Source organism: Macadamia integrifolia, chromosome 2, assembly GCF_013358625.1.
Source record: "Macadamia integrifolia cultivar HAES 741 chromosome 2, SCU_Mint_v3, whole genome shotgun sequence".
NCBI lineage: Eukaryota > Viridiplantae > Streptophyta > Magnoliopsida > Proteales > Proteaceae > Macadamia > Macadamia integrifolia.
This window is the reverse complement of record NC_056558.1, coordinates 16279009-16295387: the sequence shown is the minus strand read 5'-3', so window position 1 is coordinate 16295387 and position 16379 is coordinate 16279009. Positions and strand designations below refer to the sequence as shown.

General features: G+C 39.4%; 1 non-coding gene and 1 pseudogene across 1 annotated transcript; one reads left to right on the top strand and one right to left on the bottom strand.

Annotated features, from left to right (window-relative positions):
* The first annotated feature begins 955 nt into the window (after window positions 1-955).
* On the top strand, window positions 956-4289 carry LOC122063945 (annotated as a pseudogene).
* Window positions 4290-16048: 11759 nt separating this feature from the next.
* Window positions 16049-16155, bottom strand: LOC122072465. The gene has a single exon (XR_006138479.1). It is a non-coding gene; the product is annotated as a small nucleolar RNA R71 (small nucleolar RNA).
* Between the last annotated feature and the right edge of the window lie 224 nt (window positions 16156-16379).

Here is a 16379-nt window from a genome sequence, read left to right as displayed (position 1 = left end):
TAGGAAGACCAGTTGAACCGGGTAGATTGGGTGCCTAACACCTTACCAATTTTACAACCTGACACTCACCCTAAATCTCTAGACCAAACCAACTTTTGGGCCGTTTTCTCAGGAATTAGGCCCACCCTTGGGTCCTAGGCCCATAATCCTAGGTGGCGACTCCAAACCCTTTTGTATGATCCCGATCCCCATATTAGACCATCATCAAATCCCCGTCTCAAATGAAGAACTTTATACTCCTGCGAAATAGGCTTCCACGTATCTCCAAGCGGTGATACAGTAGTGCGGGGCTCGTGGGTAACCACACATGACACACCACTCCCTCATAAAAGAGAAAGAGAGGAGAGAGGATGGAGTCAATGCCGATCCTTTCCCCCCCTAAAAGGGGAAGAGAGACCTCATCTCCGGCTGCTACCCTCACAGTGGCCACTCCACTAGGGATAAATGTCAAGCTTCTGACACTAGATGCTACCATTAAATGCAAGAACATTTTCCACCCCCACATTTTTTAAAAGTATGTTTGGCTAACCGATTGTTTGTAATTGTATTCGCTAGCCGCATCATGCATCGTGCTCAAAGTGAAATCATTTGGTGAGGGACTCCCTGTTATGCCTGCATCCTTGGGGAGGTCAGTGCATGTCATGGAGAGTACTCTGAGAGCAAATGGTAGATGCTTCCTATACAAGGGTGTGGGGTATTGTTAAATGGCAAGGATGTTCTTAATTGTGCAAGAATCGCTCACGGACGATGCCCTTTGGGTTATGTAATGCACCCACCACCTTTCAGAGGTGCATGATGTCTATCTTTTTTGACATGGTGGGAGATTTTCTTAAGGTTTTCATGGATGATTTCTCTGTGTTTGGGTCTTCCTTTGATGATTGCCTCTTAAAATTGACCATAGTTTTGAAACGGTATAGAGACAAATCTGATTTTGAGTTAGGAGAAGAGCCATTTCATGGTTCAAGACAGCATGATTCTAGGTCACATTGTGTCCAAACGTGGGATAGAGGTTGATAAGGCTAAGGTTGAGTTGATTGCCAAACTCCCACCTCCCACTTCTGTTCGGCAGGTTCGTTCATTTTTAGGCCATGCAGGTTTGTTCATTTTTAGGCCATGCAGGTTTCTATAGGTGGTTCATTAAGGACTTCAGTACTTTATCTAGACCCTTGTGCAATTTTCTTGCCAAGGATGCTCATTTTGTCTTTGCTTATGATTGCCTTTGAGCCTTCCATACCATTAGATCTTTATTGTCTGCAGCACCCATAATCCAGCCCCCGATTGGTCTGTACAATTTGATATTATGTGTGATGCATCTGACTATGCTGTTGGAGCTATGTTATGATAGAGAGTTGACAAGAAACCCATTGTCATATATTATGCAAGTAAGACATTCTCAAAAGCACAATTGAATTATACAACGACTGAGAAAGAATTACTAGCAATTGTGTTTGCTCTCGATAAATTTTAATCTTATCTCCTTGGATCCAAGGTTGTGTTGTATGTTGATCAGGCTGCTCTTAGGCATTTACTTGCCAAGAAAGACACCAAACCTAGGTTGATTAGATGGATTCTTCTGTTATAAGAATTTGATTTAGAAATTCGGGACAAGAAATGTTCCGATAATGTGGTAGCAAATCATCTGTCTAGGACCTTAGTTGAGTCACCCTCCACCACTGAGTTGGTTAGAGATTCATTTCTTAATGAGCAATTATTTGTGATTTCTCATATGCCTTCTCCTTGGTTTGCACATATAGTGAACTACCTGGCTGTTAGGAAGCTTCCTGATGGTTGGAGTAAGCAAGAGAAAGATAGATTCTTCTCACAGCTGAAGTTCTACTATTGGGGGGATCCAAAGTTATTTAGGTATGTCCTAACCAGATTATTCATCGATGTGTCCCAGAGAGTGAGTTTCATAATATCCTTACCTTTTGTCACATTCTTGCATGTGGAGGGCATTTTAGTGGCAAGAAAACTACTGCCAAGGTTTTACAGAGTGGTTTCTTTTGGCCTACTATCTTTAGAGATGCCCATGAGTTCTACCATAATTATGTTCAATGTCAGAAATTCGGAAATATGGCTCGTAAAGACATGATGCCCCTTAATCCTATTCTTGTTGTTGAGATATTTGATGTGTGGGGTATAGATTTCATGGGACCTTTCCCTCCATCTTTCGGCTTTGAGTACATTTTGGTTGCAGTAGATTATGTGTCCAAATGGGTGGAAGCAGTGGCCACGAGAACCAATGATCATAAAGTGGTAGTTAAGTTTGTTCAGAGTCACATTTTTAGTCGCTTTGGATTCCCACATGCCATCATCAGTGATGGTGGCTCCCATTTTAAGCACTGGAATTTTGGGGCTCTACTGCGGAAGTATTCTATTACTTATAAGATCACCATGCCTTATCATCCGCAGACCAGTGGTCAAGTAGAGGTGTCCAATAGGGAGATCAAGCGCATTCTTGAGAAAACGGTTAGGCCTGATAGGAAAGATTGGTCTATGAGATTAGATGATGCATTGTGGGCCTACTATACTACTTATAAGACTCTTATTGGCATGTCCCCTTACCGATTGGTAATTGGGGAAGCTTGTCACTTACCTATTGAGTTGGAACACTGTGCTTTGTGGGCCATTAAAACATTTAATTTTGATATGGTCAAAGGTGGTTCCAACCGTTGTCTTCAACTCTTGGAGTTGGAAGAAATGTGCAATGATGAGTATGAGAGCGCACATATTTATAAGGCTAGGATAAAGGCTTTTCATGATAAACATATTGTCCAGAAGTCTTTTGAATTTAACCAGAAAGTATGGCTTTTCAATTCCAAGCTATGCCTCTTTCCTGGTAAACTTTGCTCTCGATGGGATGGCCCCTTTGTGGTCACTAAAGTGTTGCCCCATGGTGCTATTGCAATTTAAGATCCTAAAATGGGGTACACTTTTCAGTTTAATAGGCAACACCTTAAACCTTATGTGGATGGTATTACCGAAGGCCAAGAATTGATCCAGTTTATGATTTCTTTTGAGTTCCACTGTTTGTTTGGATGAAGACTATAAACTTACTACTTGTGGGAGGCAACCCACCATTTTATTTCATGTTTTTGTTTAGTTCTATTTTTTCAGGTTTAGTAGTCGAGCATAACCATGTCGGTGCAGATGATAGCAGTAGCACTTTACTCCATCAGGTTGTATTACTCCTTCCCTTTGCTTTACTTTGCTTTGTTCCCCTTGCTTTATTGGGCTATTCTTTCACATGCCATTGGGGGCAATGTCATTTAAGTTGGGGTGTGAGGGTGAATTTTTGATTGAATGAATAATTTGAACTTGAACTTTGGTATTAATTGCACATTTCTACTTAATTTTTCTACTCCAGAACTTTTAAGGTCTTTGTCAAGAGTTATAGCATGTGATTTTTAAGTGTGTTGATGTATTTAACAATTAGTTAAACTTAGAATATTATTACTCTTCTATGTTGATTAACTTTTTTGCTTTGAATCTAAAATTTCCATTTTAGTGAATCTTTATGATGATCTTTGTGTAACTATGCAAGCCTTATGTGTTGAAAATTTTTTAAATCAAGATAAGACTTCCTTCTGAGTAACTGGGTCTTTGTGTTACAAACATGGAGTTTCGAGTAAAAAGGTCAGATAGTTTGATAAATGTTTGAAAATTTTGATCTAGTCTTGGCTTGAGAGCAATTGATTGAAAGCTCGCCACATAGCCCATCTAGAATGCTTAATAGGTCAGGACATTGCACAGATCAGGAAAAAAAAAAAAAAAAAAGAGAAAAAGAAGCATAATCATAGTTGCATGACAAAAGTGATGGCTTGTATAGCACTTGGACTTCATGACTTAGCTACGATGGTTGATTTTGAATGAAAGAGTAAAAGTTGGTTAGAATGAACGAGGATGTTGTTCTTTGTTTAACTTTGTGTTGAATTATTGGCATATTTAGAATTCTTGTTATTGATTCTTTGATGATGCTCTTACTTGTTTATGAGTGGTTACGTTAAGTTACTGGCATAATAACCAGAGTAGTTTTGATTGTCTTTCACTCGAGGATGAGTAAAAGTGCAAGTTGGGGAGTGTGATCAGGTTGTAATTATTCATGAAATCACCATTCAATTGTTAATTTTAATTAGGTTTTCATGATTAATTCGACCACATATTGTGGTGATATTTGGTTGCAGGGTTTGCAAGAGATATGCATGAGTTTGATGCTAAATGGACGGATGTGGTTTAGTCTAGAAGCAAGGCAAAGAATGAAGGGTAAAGTTGGGATTTCCAAGAGATAAGAGAATAAATAAAAAATAAAAAAATAAGGAAATAGGGAAATAGGGAGAGAGAGACCCCATAGTATCTATTACTCCCTAGACTCTCTCTCTCCCAATCGGTTAGCTCCCTCTCTCTCCTTTTTTTCCCTATTACTTCTCCCCCATCCCACGGTTTCTCTCCCATAGATTTCTCTAATCTCTCCCTCCCTTTTATCCCAGGCACGGTTCGAACTTCTCACCAGATCTCTCTCTCCTGATTCCCCTCTCTCCCATGTTTCTCTCTCTTCTCTTTTGTCCTAAGCTAGCTCTCTCTCTCCTAATAGCCTTCTTTCCCATGATCCATCTTTCTCTTTCCTAACCCCATACAATCTCTACCACTCCTTTCCCTATTTTATCTCCCATGCACGGTATCCCTATTTTCTCTCCCTATATTGGCTAGCATACACCCTTATATATCTGATCCCTCATTCTTGAGCCATCTCCCAGGCACCACGGTTCCCTCTCCCTCTTGGAACTAGCTACACATACTCATTCTATGAGGATAGGATTTGGAGGGATAACATTGCACACAGAAGATTACCATGACGCCAAAGGTTCATCATTATCATTATCATTGTTGCCATTCATCCATTAGCACCATGAGTGGCTAAGTTCCTTTCTATCTTTAGGTCTAGATGAAGTTTTGTGTTATTGTTATTTAATTTTTGGTTTAAGTTCATACTTGATTGTTTGATTTTAAAGATCCCTTCCCATTGTGGATGATTTTTAATAGTTAAATTAGTTTATGATATTTTTTTCTGTAATTCAATTATTCTATTCAAGCAATAGTATTTCATGTGATTTTTGGTATACACTAATGATAGCCTTTAACTAATCAAACTAAGTGTGCTAAGCGAAGCGATAGACGATAGTGCTTGATAGGATAGATTATGCTTAGTGTAGTCAAATATTGTGTTTTTGTGGTTGCATTGGAACTTATAGTTTCAGTGAACTGAAGTATGAACCAGAAATTGGTAACAATACCAAAACAGATTCGAGACCTAGGGATAGCTTCTTATCATTAATTCTTATTCTAGTTAATTGGTTTATTGAATTTTAATTTAAATTATGAATTTTACAAAATTGATTTTCAAAACAACGTTCACCTCAATTTTAGTAGATTTAGCCTTCTAGTTCTCTATGGGTTCGACCCCTTTCTTACCACTATCTCATAGTTTAGTTAGGGTTTATTTTGATTCGTTCACAATAGCGATCACTTATCACTTTGGATCTAGGGTGGAAAAGATTGGTACCAAGATAAGTAGAATCAACATTCTTTTCCTTAATGCCAAGGATGTTTGAGAGAGAATTCTTAAGGGAGGGGTTCACATTGGAACTGAATGCTAAACTACTTTTATCATAGTTAACCGTGAGGCCCAATAGATTAGAGAATAGGTTCAATATGCATTTGATAATAAAGATATCCTCACTAGTAGCTCTACAGAAAATAAAGGTATCATCAGTGAAAAAAAGATGAGATATCTCAAGAGAGCACCGAGCCACTTTAATACCTTTGAAGAGGTTGAGATCGCTATAGGTAGAGAGCAACCTAGATAGTGCTTCCCTAGCCACAATAAAAAGGAAAGGTCTTAAAGGATAGCCTTTCCTAATTCCTCTAGATGGTTAAAAAAATTCAAAAGCAGAGCCTCAAGTTTAATGGAGAAAGATGAGGAGCTTACAAGATAACTAATAATATCTCCCTGTTTTTCTCCAAACCCTAGGAAGTCAAAAATGGCTCTAAGAAAACCCAAATCTAATTTGTCATAAGGTTTAGCCATATCCAATTTTATTGCAACATAACCACTTTTGCCTTTAGTCTTTTTAAGGAAATGAAAAATCTCCTGCGCAATAATTTTATTGTCAGAAATCTGTCTGCCAGGCACAAAATCAGATTGGAAGGGTGAAACAATTTTGTGCAAGACGCCCTTTAGCCTAAAAGCAATGATCTTGGCATTGACCTTGTATGAGATATTGCAAAGGCTAATAGGTCTGAAGTCACCTACCAAATAAGCATCATATTTCTTAGGTATAAGACAAATGAGGTATAGTTGGAAGGGTGATATCCCAAAAGAAATTCATAACAAAGCTACAAATGTCAGGATTGATAAGGTCCCAAAATTTTTGGTAAGAAACCACCTAGAACCCATCAGGGCCAGGGACTTTGCAAGGCCCGAAAGAGAACACCACCCTATGAATCTCCTTGAAAGAGGGAATTTTTCTTAACAATTCACATTCAAGGGATTATAGGATGGGGGGTGTAGACATTCAATGAACGAAGGGTCCAAAGGGTTAGAGGTAGTGAATAAGTTTGATAGGAAATGGGAAAATTCTCTAGTAACCTCAATAGATTTATGGATTCTTAAGCCATCAGAAGTGCAAATGGAATCAATACTCCATTTTCAGATGTTCATCTTGGCAATAGTATGGTAGAATCTAGTATTTCTATCTCCTTGAGAGATATAGAGATCCCTAGATTTCTGAAACAAAAATTTCTATTCCGCCTCAATGGCCCAATCAAGTTTTGAACATATTCCTGATAAATCATCAAGAGGAGGATGAAGTAGGTTTTCCAAATTGAGGTGTTCAACAAGAAGGGAAGCTTTTAGGTTGTCAATATCACCAAACATTATGGTTCCAATTAGTGAGGAGTTTGCTAAACCTAACTAATTTATAAGGTTAGGATCATCCATATCATTCCAATTTTGAAAACAGAAAGGAGCAGAGTCAAGGTGGGATACCCACAATTCTTAAAAGTGAAAGAGCTTTCGATATCCACTTTGGGGGTGGGAAGTGTGAAGGATGATGTGAGCAATTTATAGGATTTTCCCCCTGGTTGGGTGCTTGTATTGCCTGATTATGAGGCTGGGTTCCCTTGATAGGTACTCCACAGCAATTTCATTGAAATTTTTTACAAATTTGCAAGATTAATGTCCCTGGTTGAGCACTTTGCATTACCCCTGGTGAGCATTTCTTCTTCCTCAAATCATCACAATTTGCTTTCTAGTGTCCCACCGGGTGTGCCAAAAATTTCTGGCTACAATCACCTTTCAACTTGTAGAAATACATTGATCATATATTTTCTCATGTAGGTGTTCCAGAATCCTTTCTACAAGATTCAAATCAAAACCTAACTTCCAGTCAAGGCAAATTGAGTTCTCTCACGCCTCGATTACTCCAAGGTCTTTGAATTTTTAGTTTAATGGACAATGAATTGGAATATGATGATAAACTAGGAACTTGACGAAGATAAGCTTGAAACTTAAAGGAAAACGATAAATTTGTTATTGCATTAAGAAGAAACGTAGACTACAATTACAAAGTTTCAAAAGCAAAGAAACTCTTTAAAAGATAAAGATAACATATAAAAGAAAGAAAAAAGGAATTTGAATCTAAGTACATTTCTATGGTAAAGAGAAATAACATTTAAGAGTTTTGTTGTTGATGTGTTGGATCCCTAGCGCAAATTCTTTGCTCTACTAAATAGACTCCAAAAAATTTAAATACAGACAGTTAGAGTAACCATTCCCACTTCCTCTCTCTTATCACAACCGAAGCAAACCTGTCAAATAAAATGACAAGTTTGAACATGTTGCCAACCCCTTACATGTTACACCTCTTTACACTTAATAAAATCCTCTTTTAAGATAGTTACATGCCACATAAAAAGGCTAACCTAAAAATCCTAAATTATGGCTCCAACAGAGACATCCTTCTGTAACACCCTGAATTTTGAAGCAGTTGTTCCCCAGTGTCAGGACCTAATTGGCACAAGGGAAACAGATTGTTATTTTATGGATCACACATGTACAGTAGTAGAAGGGAGAAATTTGATGATTTAATAGCCAAGTAGGAGGGGTAAAATAGTCAAAAGTTGTTGGAAAGGCCCCACACATGTTAGGTAACGTAAGATAGAGGATTTGTCACACCCCGTTCACACCGAACCGGGTCAGTGACCGGGTTAACACCGGTTAACCCAAACCTGCCAGGATCATCTGATACTGTATTCCACCACAACATACACACAACTTATAAAAGCTTATCAGATCAGCGGAAGACTTGGTTTACCTGTGAATATCCCCATAATACCTGATACCCGAATTGTGATACAATAGTTATATACATGTGGGCCCGAAGGCATGATACTTACACAATGAAAGTATAATTCATATGTCAAGTACATAAAAGAAATCATCAAAATCAGAGTATACTGCTTGGCTCGGTATCAGAACCTAGAGCTCAGCTCGGCTTCACAAGGTACAGCTCAGCTCGACAGCAAAGTAGAGCTCAGCCCGGCATCAGAAGTGGAGGTCAGCTCGGCATCAGAACTGTGATCCCGTAGCACAACTCTCGTACGAACAGTCAGTGCCGTGCTCTAACTCCTCAGGGGTCCACCAGTCCTCTTCAGGGAACTCAACCGTGGGACCCGCCCCGTGCTCATCTGGTTGATAACCTGCAAAATCATCTAAAAGAGGTGCACACGTGGGATGAGCTCACTAGCTCAGTAAGTGGAAAGATGGACCACACAGCAGTCCACACAATAAAACACAATCATATGCACCACATACTATGTAATACATTTTAAATCACATCCACCTAAGCAACATTACTAAGTCTTTGGTTTAGTGCTACTACAACCACAGTGCGCGTATGCTCCGGGTACGAGCTGCGAACTCCATCCTGTGATACGCCCATAGGTCTGTCGGAGAAGGCCCACCATGAGTACTCGGAAAAATAAAACATGCCAACCACCGACTCTCAATAGAAAAGTAAATGGCTGAAATTAAAGGTGCTGACTCCAGCAATTTAAAAGCAGTACGATTGGTCCTCTTGAATATACCACCGGGGTTGCCGACTGTCTTATTGACCAGCCGGGCGTAATGTTTAACAGCCATAGTGACCCAACAACCGCGACCACTGCTTCCCCCCAAATGGTAACCCAACACCTTAACCCCTGTTGGGAAGGGTCGTAGCATGGGAAGGTGAAAATCCTAAACTGCATGCTCTTATATGACAATAGTACGATTGCATAGTGCCACTGCGTCCCATACCACGGGCCACCAATGCACTCGTTTCCAAGTTAACTATGGCATCTAGTCTATTAATGCATCATGCACAATGATGTCCACATTCATCACAGAAGCATATTATCACTTGGCATTTAGAAAATAAACACAACACCTATGCATAACCATGTGAGGATGACTAATCTACATAGCATTTCCATGATGGCATGACTAGACTAGATACAATTAAATGAATGCCAACAAATTCCTTGAAACAAGGCCAAACATCCTCTCCCCACTTACTTGTAGTGTACAAGGATTCACGCTCGGTACGGGTGAGATCCGGTGCGAGAAACGTAGGATTTGGTGAACCTAACATGAGTGATCGGGGTTAGTATTTCACCATTTTGGAATCAAGATTAACATAATCCAATGACATGATCATGTTTAGAATCCTAAAAGAAGGTCACACGTCTAATTCGGGTCCAATCGGACGTAAAAATCACATTCGAAGCCTCTCGGGTGGGTCGGACAGCCCACCTATCTGACCCACCAGTCAGACCCACCAGTCTGGACCGGCGGGTAGGTCAGCCCACCTGTTGGCCCACCGGTATGGCCCATCGGTTGGCCTACCGGTTGGCCCACCGATCTAGCCTGCCGGTTGTGCCCGAGGGCCCTGCCCTCTCAGGCGGGTGCCCACAGGCGGGCCAGATGGCCCACCGGTTTGGCCCACCGGTCTTGGCGGGAAACCTGCTGTTTCTTCCCAACTTTTCCTAATCTTTGGGGATTCAAATGAGACTTTTCCAAACCCATTCTTCACACATTCAAGGTCTTATAGGATAACCTAGATCTAGGTTAGATTTAAGGAATGGGAAGCCATCTTACCTTCTTTGCTCAAGAACACCTTCAAACCCCAAAAATCACTTCAAATCCACAATGCTTCTCCAACCTTGTAAATACTTCTTCAAATCCTTCTAGATCAATACATAAATCATCTATTAAACCTTAGATTCATCATTTCAAGGGGGATTTACAAGATCTCAAGAAACCCTACCCAAATCAAGGGTTTTACTTGGGTATGGTGAAGGTTTAAGGAACCCAAACTTTGCTCACCTCTAAATGTAGATCTAGTGTTGAAGATCACTCTTCCGGCATCGGAATGGGAAGATCAAGCCTCAGCATCGCTGAAATCCATCTCTTCTTCCTGTTCCTTCTCTTCTCTTCTTCTTTCCTTTCTTTTCTCTCTCCTCTTTACTCTTCTCACCAACGTACGAGTGTCATAAATGAGAAAAGAAAAGAAAAGTATAAATGCTATATATACTTCTTTAAAATACTAAGTAATTCACATGGGTGGGTCACTCAGGTGGGTGGATGCGCCCACCTGTCCGCCCACCTGAGGGCCAAAACTTGGGATTTTGACAGAATTCGGCCCTTGGCACGAATCTCACTCTTGGCGTACGATGTAATATACGTATGCACCTTAATATACTGCTACATACCTGCTTTATCCGTATATGGCCTTATGATAGGTGTATGTACATGGCTTGGGTATTCCCGTCTCTTCTGGCACTGGCTCGAACTTGTCGGGCCAGCCGGTGTTTAAGGTCACCCTTGCCATCATAGTCCATAAGGAACCCGCTCTAACTCTCTCCGGTTTGGGTCTTGCATGGTTAAATCGGGTCAACCGTATAATCAGATCGGGTTAAAGAAGTAGGGTATTATAGGATTAGTCTGTTGGAAGGCCAAAAATAAGGCAACCGGCCAGCCAGTTTGGCTGGTAGAAATACTACAAAAAATTAAGTTTTTTTTTGTGGGGCCTACATCCCTACACCCCTGAGCCTCGCACTTACCCACTATGTAGAGGTCCTAATGTTGACCAAATCCAACTTAATAGGTCAGTATTTGGTGGGGTCCATTAAGGGGAATTAAATTTCAAATATTTTTATGTTTTTAGAAGTAGTTTTTAGAATTACTTTTCAGTTTAGGGTGTTAAGCCAAACAGGCCTTAAGGACCCTTTGGTTGAGTTATAAACCAAATCCTTAGCCACTGTTCATGTCACACCTCAATTCTAGTAGACCCAACTTACCATTAGAATTACCATTGGTGTGAGTAAGATACATACCCATCTTACAAACCTACCAGAATCTCTGATAGTAGTACCTTAACATAAACAATCTCACAACATAAACCAACCAATTTGTAGCAGAATCAGAGTATAATAGCAGAACCATAAGTAAAAAGGGGAAAACATCTAGTGATACCATATATTATTAACCAAGTTATTTCATTACAATTATCCATGACTTGTAAATAATAGCCCAAAAATGTACAGTTCCCAGTTCTTTATCAGACTAATCAAACACGCCGCACACCTCATGGTGCTGCATAAGCACAGTAATCACAGGCACAATCCTGATCATGCTCTTTGGTCTCTGGCATCCACCAGTCACCTACACCATAATCAGGCCCCGCCGAGGTCGAGTCACCACCCAACGTCACTATTGTACCTGTATCATCATTTAAAAGGGGGCATATACATGGGGTGAGCTTCCAACTTGCTCAATGAGGGGTGGGGTTCATGCACAATCAAGCATAAGCAGTCACATATATAATATTTCATGATGATATGAATATAAAAATTAAACACATAGTCCATGATGCGAATGATGCAGTCCATTTGATTATTAATCCACCTAACAATACAACTAAGTCTGGTAAATGCTACTACGGCACATTAGGCTATATCCCTTATCTCGGAATCGCCATCAACTACAAAGCGATACAAACCCTAGCCATGATTAGGAGTCTACCGGTCCCAGTATGCATCCATCAATCATCCAGGAAATCCCTGATAACCCCTTCCTGGCAGTCACAGCACTAGCATCACCATCGGCCAGGTCGATTAAGTTTTCTGCTCTAACAACAATCACATCATATTATAGGTAATTTCAAGAAGGTTCATCAAACATACCATCATTGGGTTATCCAACACCTTATCCCTATTGGCAAGGGGACATAGCAAGGGAAATGTCACCTAACCACAATATCCTATATGCCTTTCATAATGATACAGTTAGTATGGACCACGCAACACCAGTATCACCATCGACCATGAAGCTGGTCCATTTCCAAGTATAGTCCCGGGGTACACGATACTAGGAGCACATTGGCCATAAGGTGTAACCCACGACTATATACATATCTAGCACAAATAGCAGTTGAGTATAGACTATGCAACACCGAGATTCCCATCAGCCACGAAGTGTATCCATTTCCAAATGCAGTCCCGGAGTACATGACACCAGGAACACATTGGCCACAAAGTGTAATCCACGACTACAACTAATTCTAATGCATATAATCAATGCATGAATGCAACAAATATATGGCAATCGCGGTACCGATACCACCTCAACCACACCGAGTGTTCAATTCAATCTTAACATACATACATCTCATATCATTTTCATCAAAATATAACATGTTATAGAACATCATCATCATTTAAAATTCATCCCCTACCTACCCCAAACACCCTAAAATTCATCCCCTACCTACCTAAATAACCTAAAAACTCTCTCGGACCTGAAACCCTGGAAGCCCTCATGCGGGAGAGAAGAGGGTCCAATTTTGACTTTTTATATACGAAGGAATCTGGTCAAGATGACCGTAAGGATGGATAGTGCTTGAAAGTACAATTTTGATGATATATGGCATGCCAAAATCAGATTGACGGATCTCCCATGATCATCACCAGAAAAATCTATAAACCACAAGCACTGCGCGCGATGGTCATTAGGCCAGGCTACACGCATGCTTGCTGCCCATGGCTATTGCCCATGCCCATAGCCCATAGGCAGCAGCACATGGTGCTAGCCTGCCATGCACCCAGTGATGAACACATTTATGTGTGAAATCTAGGGTAGTAAATCATACATTTTACATATTTAGAATGGAGCTACCTTGGGTTTTACTCTCTTTTTGCATGTTTTATACTTTCAATGCCTTAAGGACTATCGGGTGTTATATCTTCAATTTTACACAAAAGAGGTCCTATTTCTTTTCATGGTTGTGAAGAGGATGAAATTCTGAGCAAGATGGACATGTTCAATTAAAAGTACACATTCGTTTGGTCAACCGTACAAGTAATTATTCTTTTCGGGCAAGAAAAAAGAATAATGGATCAGAACTGAACCGAGATGCAGAACCAGCCCATCTGCAGTTGTTCCAAGGGTATAAGGAATATTTCAAATTCCAACAAGGATCAATGGACCACATCCTTAAGTGATTGAAGATTCGTTTTTTGTAACAACAACTACCTAGCGTAGTTGGTGAGTTGTGGTGTGCAAAATCTTTTCCTTATTAGGAGTTCTCAAGTTCCAACCTCTTAGCTGCTATTTCGTTGAGGTTTTTTTTTAGAATATTTTCTCTCTCCTACTCATCACTCAAAGGAGGTCGGCCAAGATAGTTGTACGCAAGTTTGAAGAAGAGAGAGAAAATAAAGACAAAAAATAGGGAAAAGAAAAGACAAGGGCATGGATGGAATTTCCCATTTAAAATAGTATATTGTCTAAATCCAAGCAAGGAAAATTGGCCAAGGGGCGTTTCTTCTGCAAGAAGAGAGAGAAAAATAGAAAAAAGAGAAAAAATATGGAAAAAAGGCAAGAAAATCGTGGGAGATCTCTCCACATGTTTTCTCTCTTTTCTCTCCTCCACCTCACCACAAAATCGTCCAAGGGGATCCACCCTTGGACGTCCTTCTCTCTCTCCTATTCCCTATAAAAGGGAGTCCACAAAACCCTAAAAAATTGTCCCTCTCTTCCTCTCTAATTCATTCTTCTTCTAGGGTTTTTTTTTTGTTGCTCTATCTCTTTCTCTAGTTTCCTCTTTCTCTATCTCTAGTTCTAGGTTTATGCTTTAAACAATTTTGTAAGTTCTTTTATTCAATTAATGCAAGCACTTTTATTTTTTATTCAGTCTTTTATTTTTATTATTTAAGTAATTGAAGTTGTAATTTTCAAGTTCTAGTTCTAGGCTTAGTTCTAGGTGATAAGAACAAGCTATGAAGCATGTCTTTCAAGTTCATTTTTTTTTTCTTCAGATTTGTTTTCTCTAGTACTAAAAATTTTAGATTTGGTTTATTTTAGATCTTGTTTTTAGTACTGGTAGTATCTCAAATCGATCAATTTTTCAGTTCAAGGGTTGAAGTTCATGTAAGTAGGCTCCCTCAGTAGTCTTCTCTCCCTCCTCTCATTCCCTCTTCTAACTACCCTTTCTTTCTTAATTTAGAATTTTAATTTCGGCCATTACATTATTGCTATCCCTTTCCCCTAAGGTTCATGGCTAGTGTATGTGTTGGCTTTGCCCCTCCTAGCCATAGAACCATCAATTTATTTCTTTTATTTTAATTGTCTCCCTTTCCCTAAAGCCAAGTAGAGTAACCCTTGTAAGAGTGACTCTCTGGTCAAGTAGGGAAGCTCATATTATGATGCATCCCTCGGGCTAAGTATAGAAACCTACTTGTGAGTCTCTCTCTAGCTTTCTCCCATTTCTTTTACTTTATTTTTATTTCAGTATTTTTTTCTTTTATTTATTATTATTATTATTTTTTAATTATGTGGGTTGTTTATTCACTTATTTATTTATTTAATTTTAATTGCATGGCTTGTGTCTTTAAATTCTTAGATGACGAATGGTTAGGACGTTATTTTAGATACATATGTTTAGGATGGTAATTAGAATTAGATCACAACCATTAATAGGTTCACTTTCGCATTATTAAAAGAAAAAATAAATAAAGTGGCTGCTCTCCCTGAGTTCGACCCGTAGCTACACTGATCCGTACGCTTGCGGTTACATTTAAAATGTCAAACAAGTTTTTGGCACCGTTGCCGGGGAGACAGTTCCATGTTATTTTTCACTTTATTTTGGTAAATCGTAGTGCTTTGTTTGCTTTGTTTTGATTTTTCTTTTCTTTTATTGAATTCCTGAGAAGAACAACTTGCAATAATAGTTGTATTGGTGGAGGTCGCCATGCCTTACAGTATGATAAAGACAGGTTTCGCCCTGTAGCAGTACCTCAGGAATTGACCTGAGCAACCCCGGATCCCTGCCGGTAAGCTCTAAAAAAACAAAAAAAAAAAAAAAAATCAGAAAAATAAAAAAAAATCATTAAAAAATCATAAAAAAAAAATTTTGCTACCCATTCTTTTATGCTTGTCTTACTCTAGTTGTGGGTAGTTTTCTGTTGCATGAGTGTTAGGTGGGTATGTAATACTAAGAATCGGTTAGAAAGAAGAGATCTAACAAGTAGTTACCCTATACGTTTGCTCTCTTTAAAACCCTTCAATATGGGAGACCAACATCAAAACCCTTCACCTAAATCTCTGAAAGATAGGTTCTACCCTGCTAGAACAGCTAACCTTCCTGCATAGTTCTACCACAAGCCCAGGGCAATAATTTTGAACTCAAATCTCAATACATCACTATGTTGCCCCACTTCCATGGGTTGACCTCTGAGGATGCATACCTATTTTGTAAGGGAATTTGAAGAGGTATGTGTTCTAATTAAGATCCAACAGTTTTCTGATGATGCTGTTAAGGTTAGGTTTATCACTTTTGCATTGAAAGACCAAGCTAAGAAGTGGTTGTATGGGTTACCCAAAAATTCCATAACCTCATGGGAACAGTTCACAGCTGTCTTCCTTAAGAAGTTTTTCCCAACTCACAAGACCAATAAGCTTAGAAGTGATATCCTTCAGTTTAGGCAAAAGCCTAGTGAGTCATTTTCCAAACTTATAGAGAGATTCAAGGATCTACTCCAAGAATGCCCTCACGATGGCCTAGACCTATGGTATTTATGTCAAATAATTTATGAGGGTATTGATTACCCAACTAAAAAAATGATAGAGTCTATGTGCCCTGAGGGATTCACATCCTTTACAGATGAAGGAAAGACATGAGAATTCTTACTTGACTTAGTTGACAAAACTCATGAGTGGGAATCAACCCAAGAGAGTGAAAGAACCATAGGAGGAAAAGGATATTTTGTGGATGGAATAGTAGCCA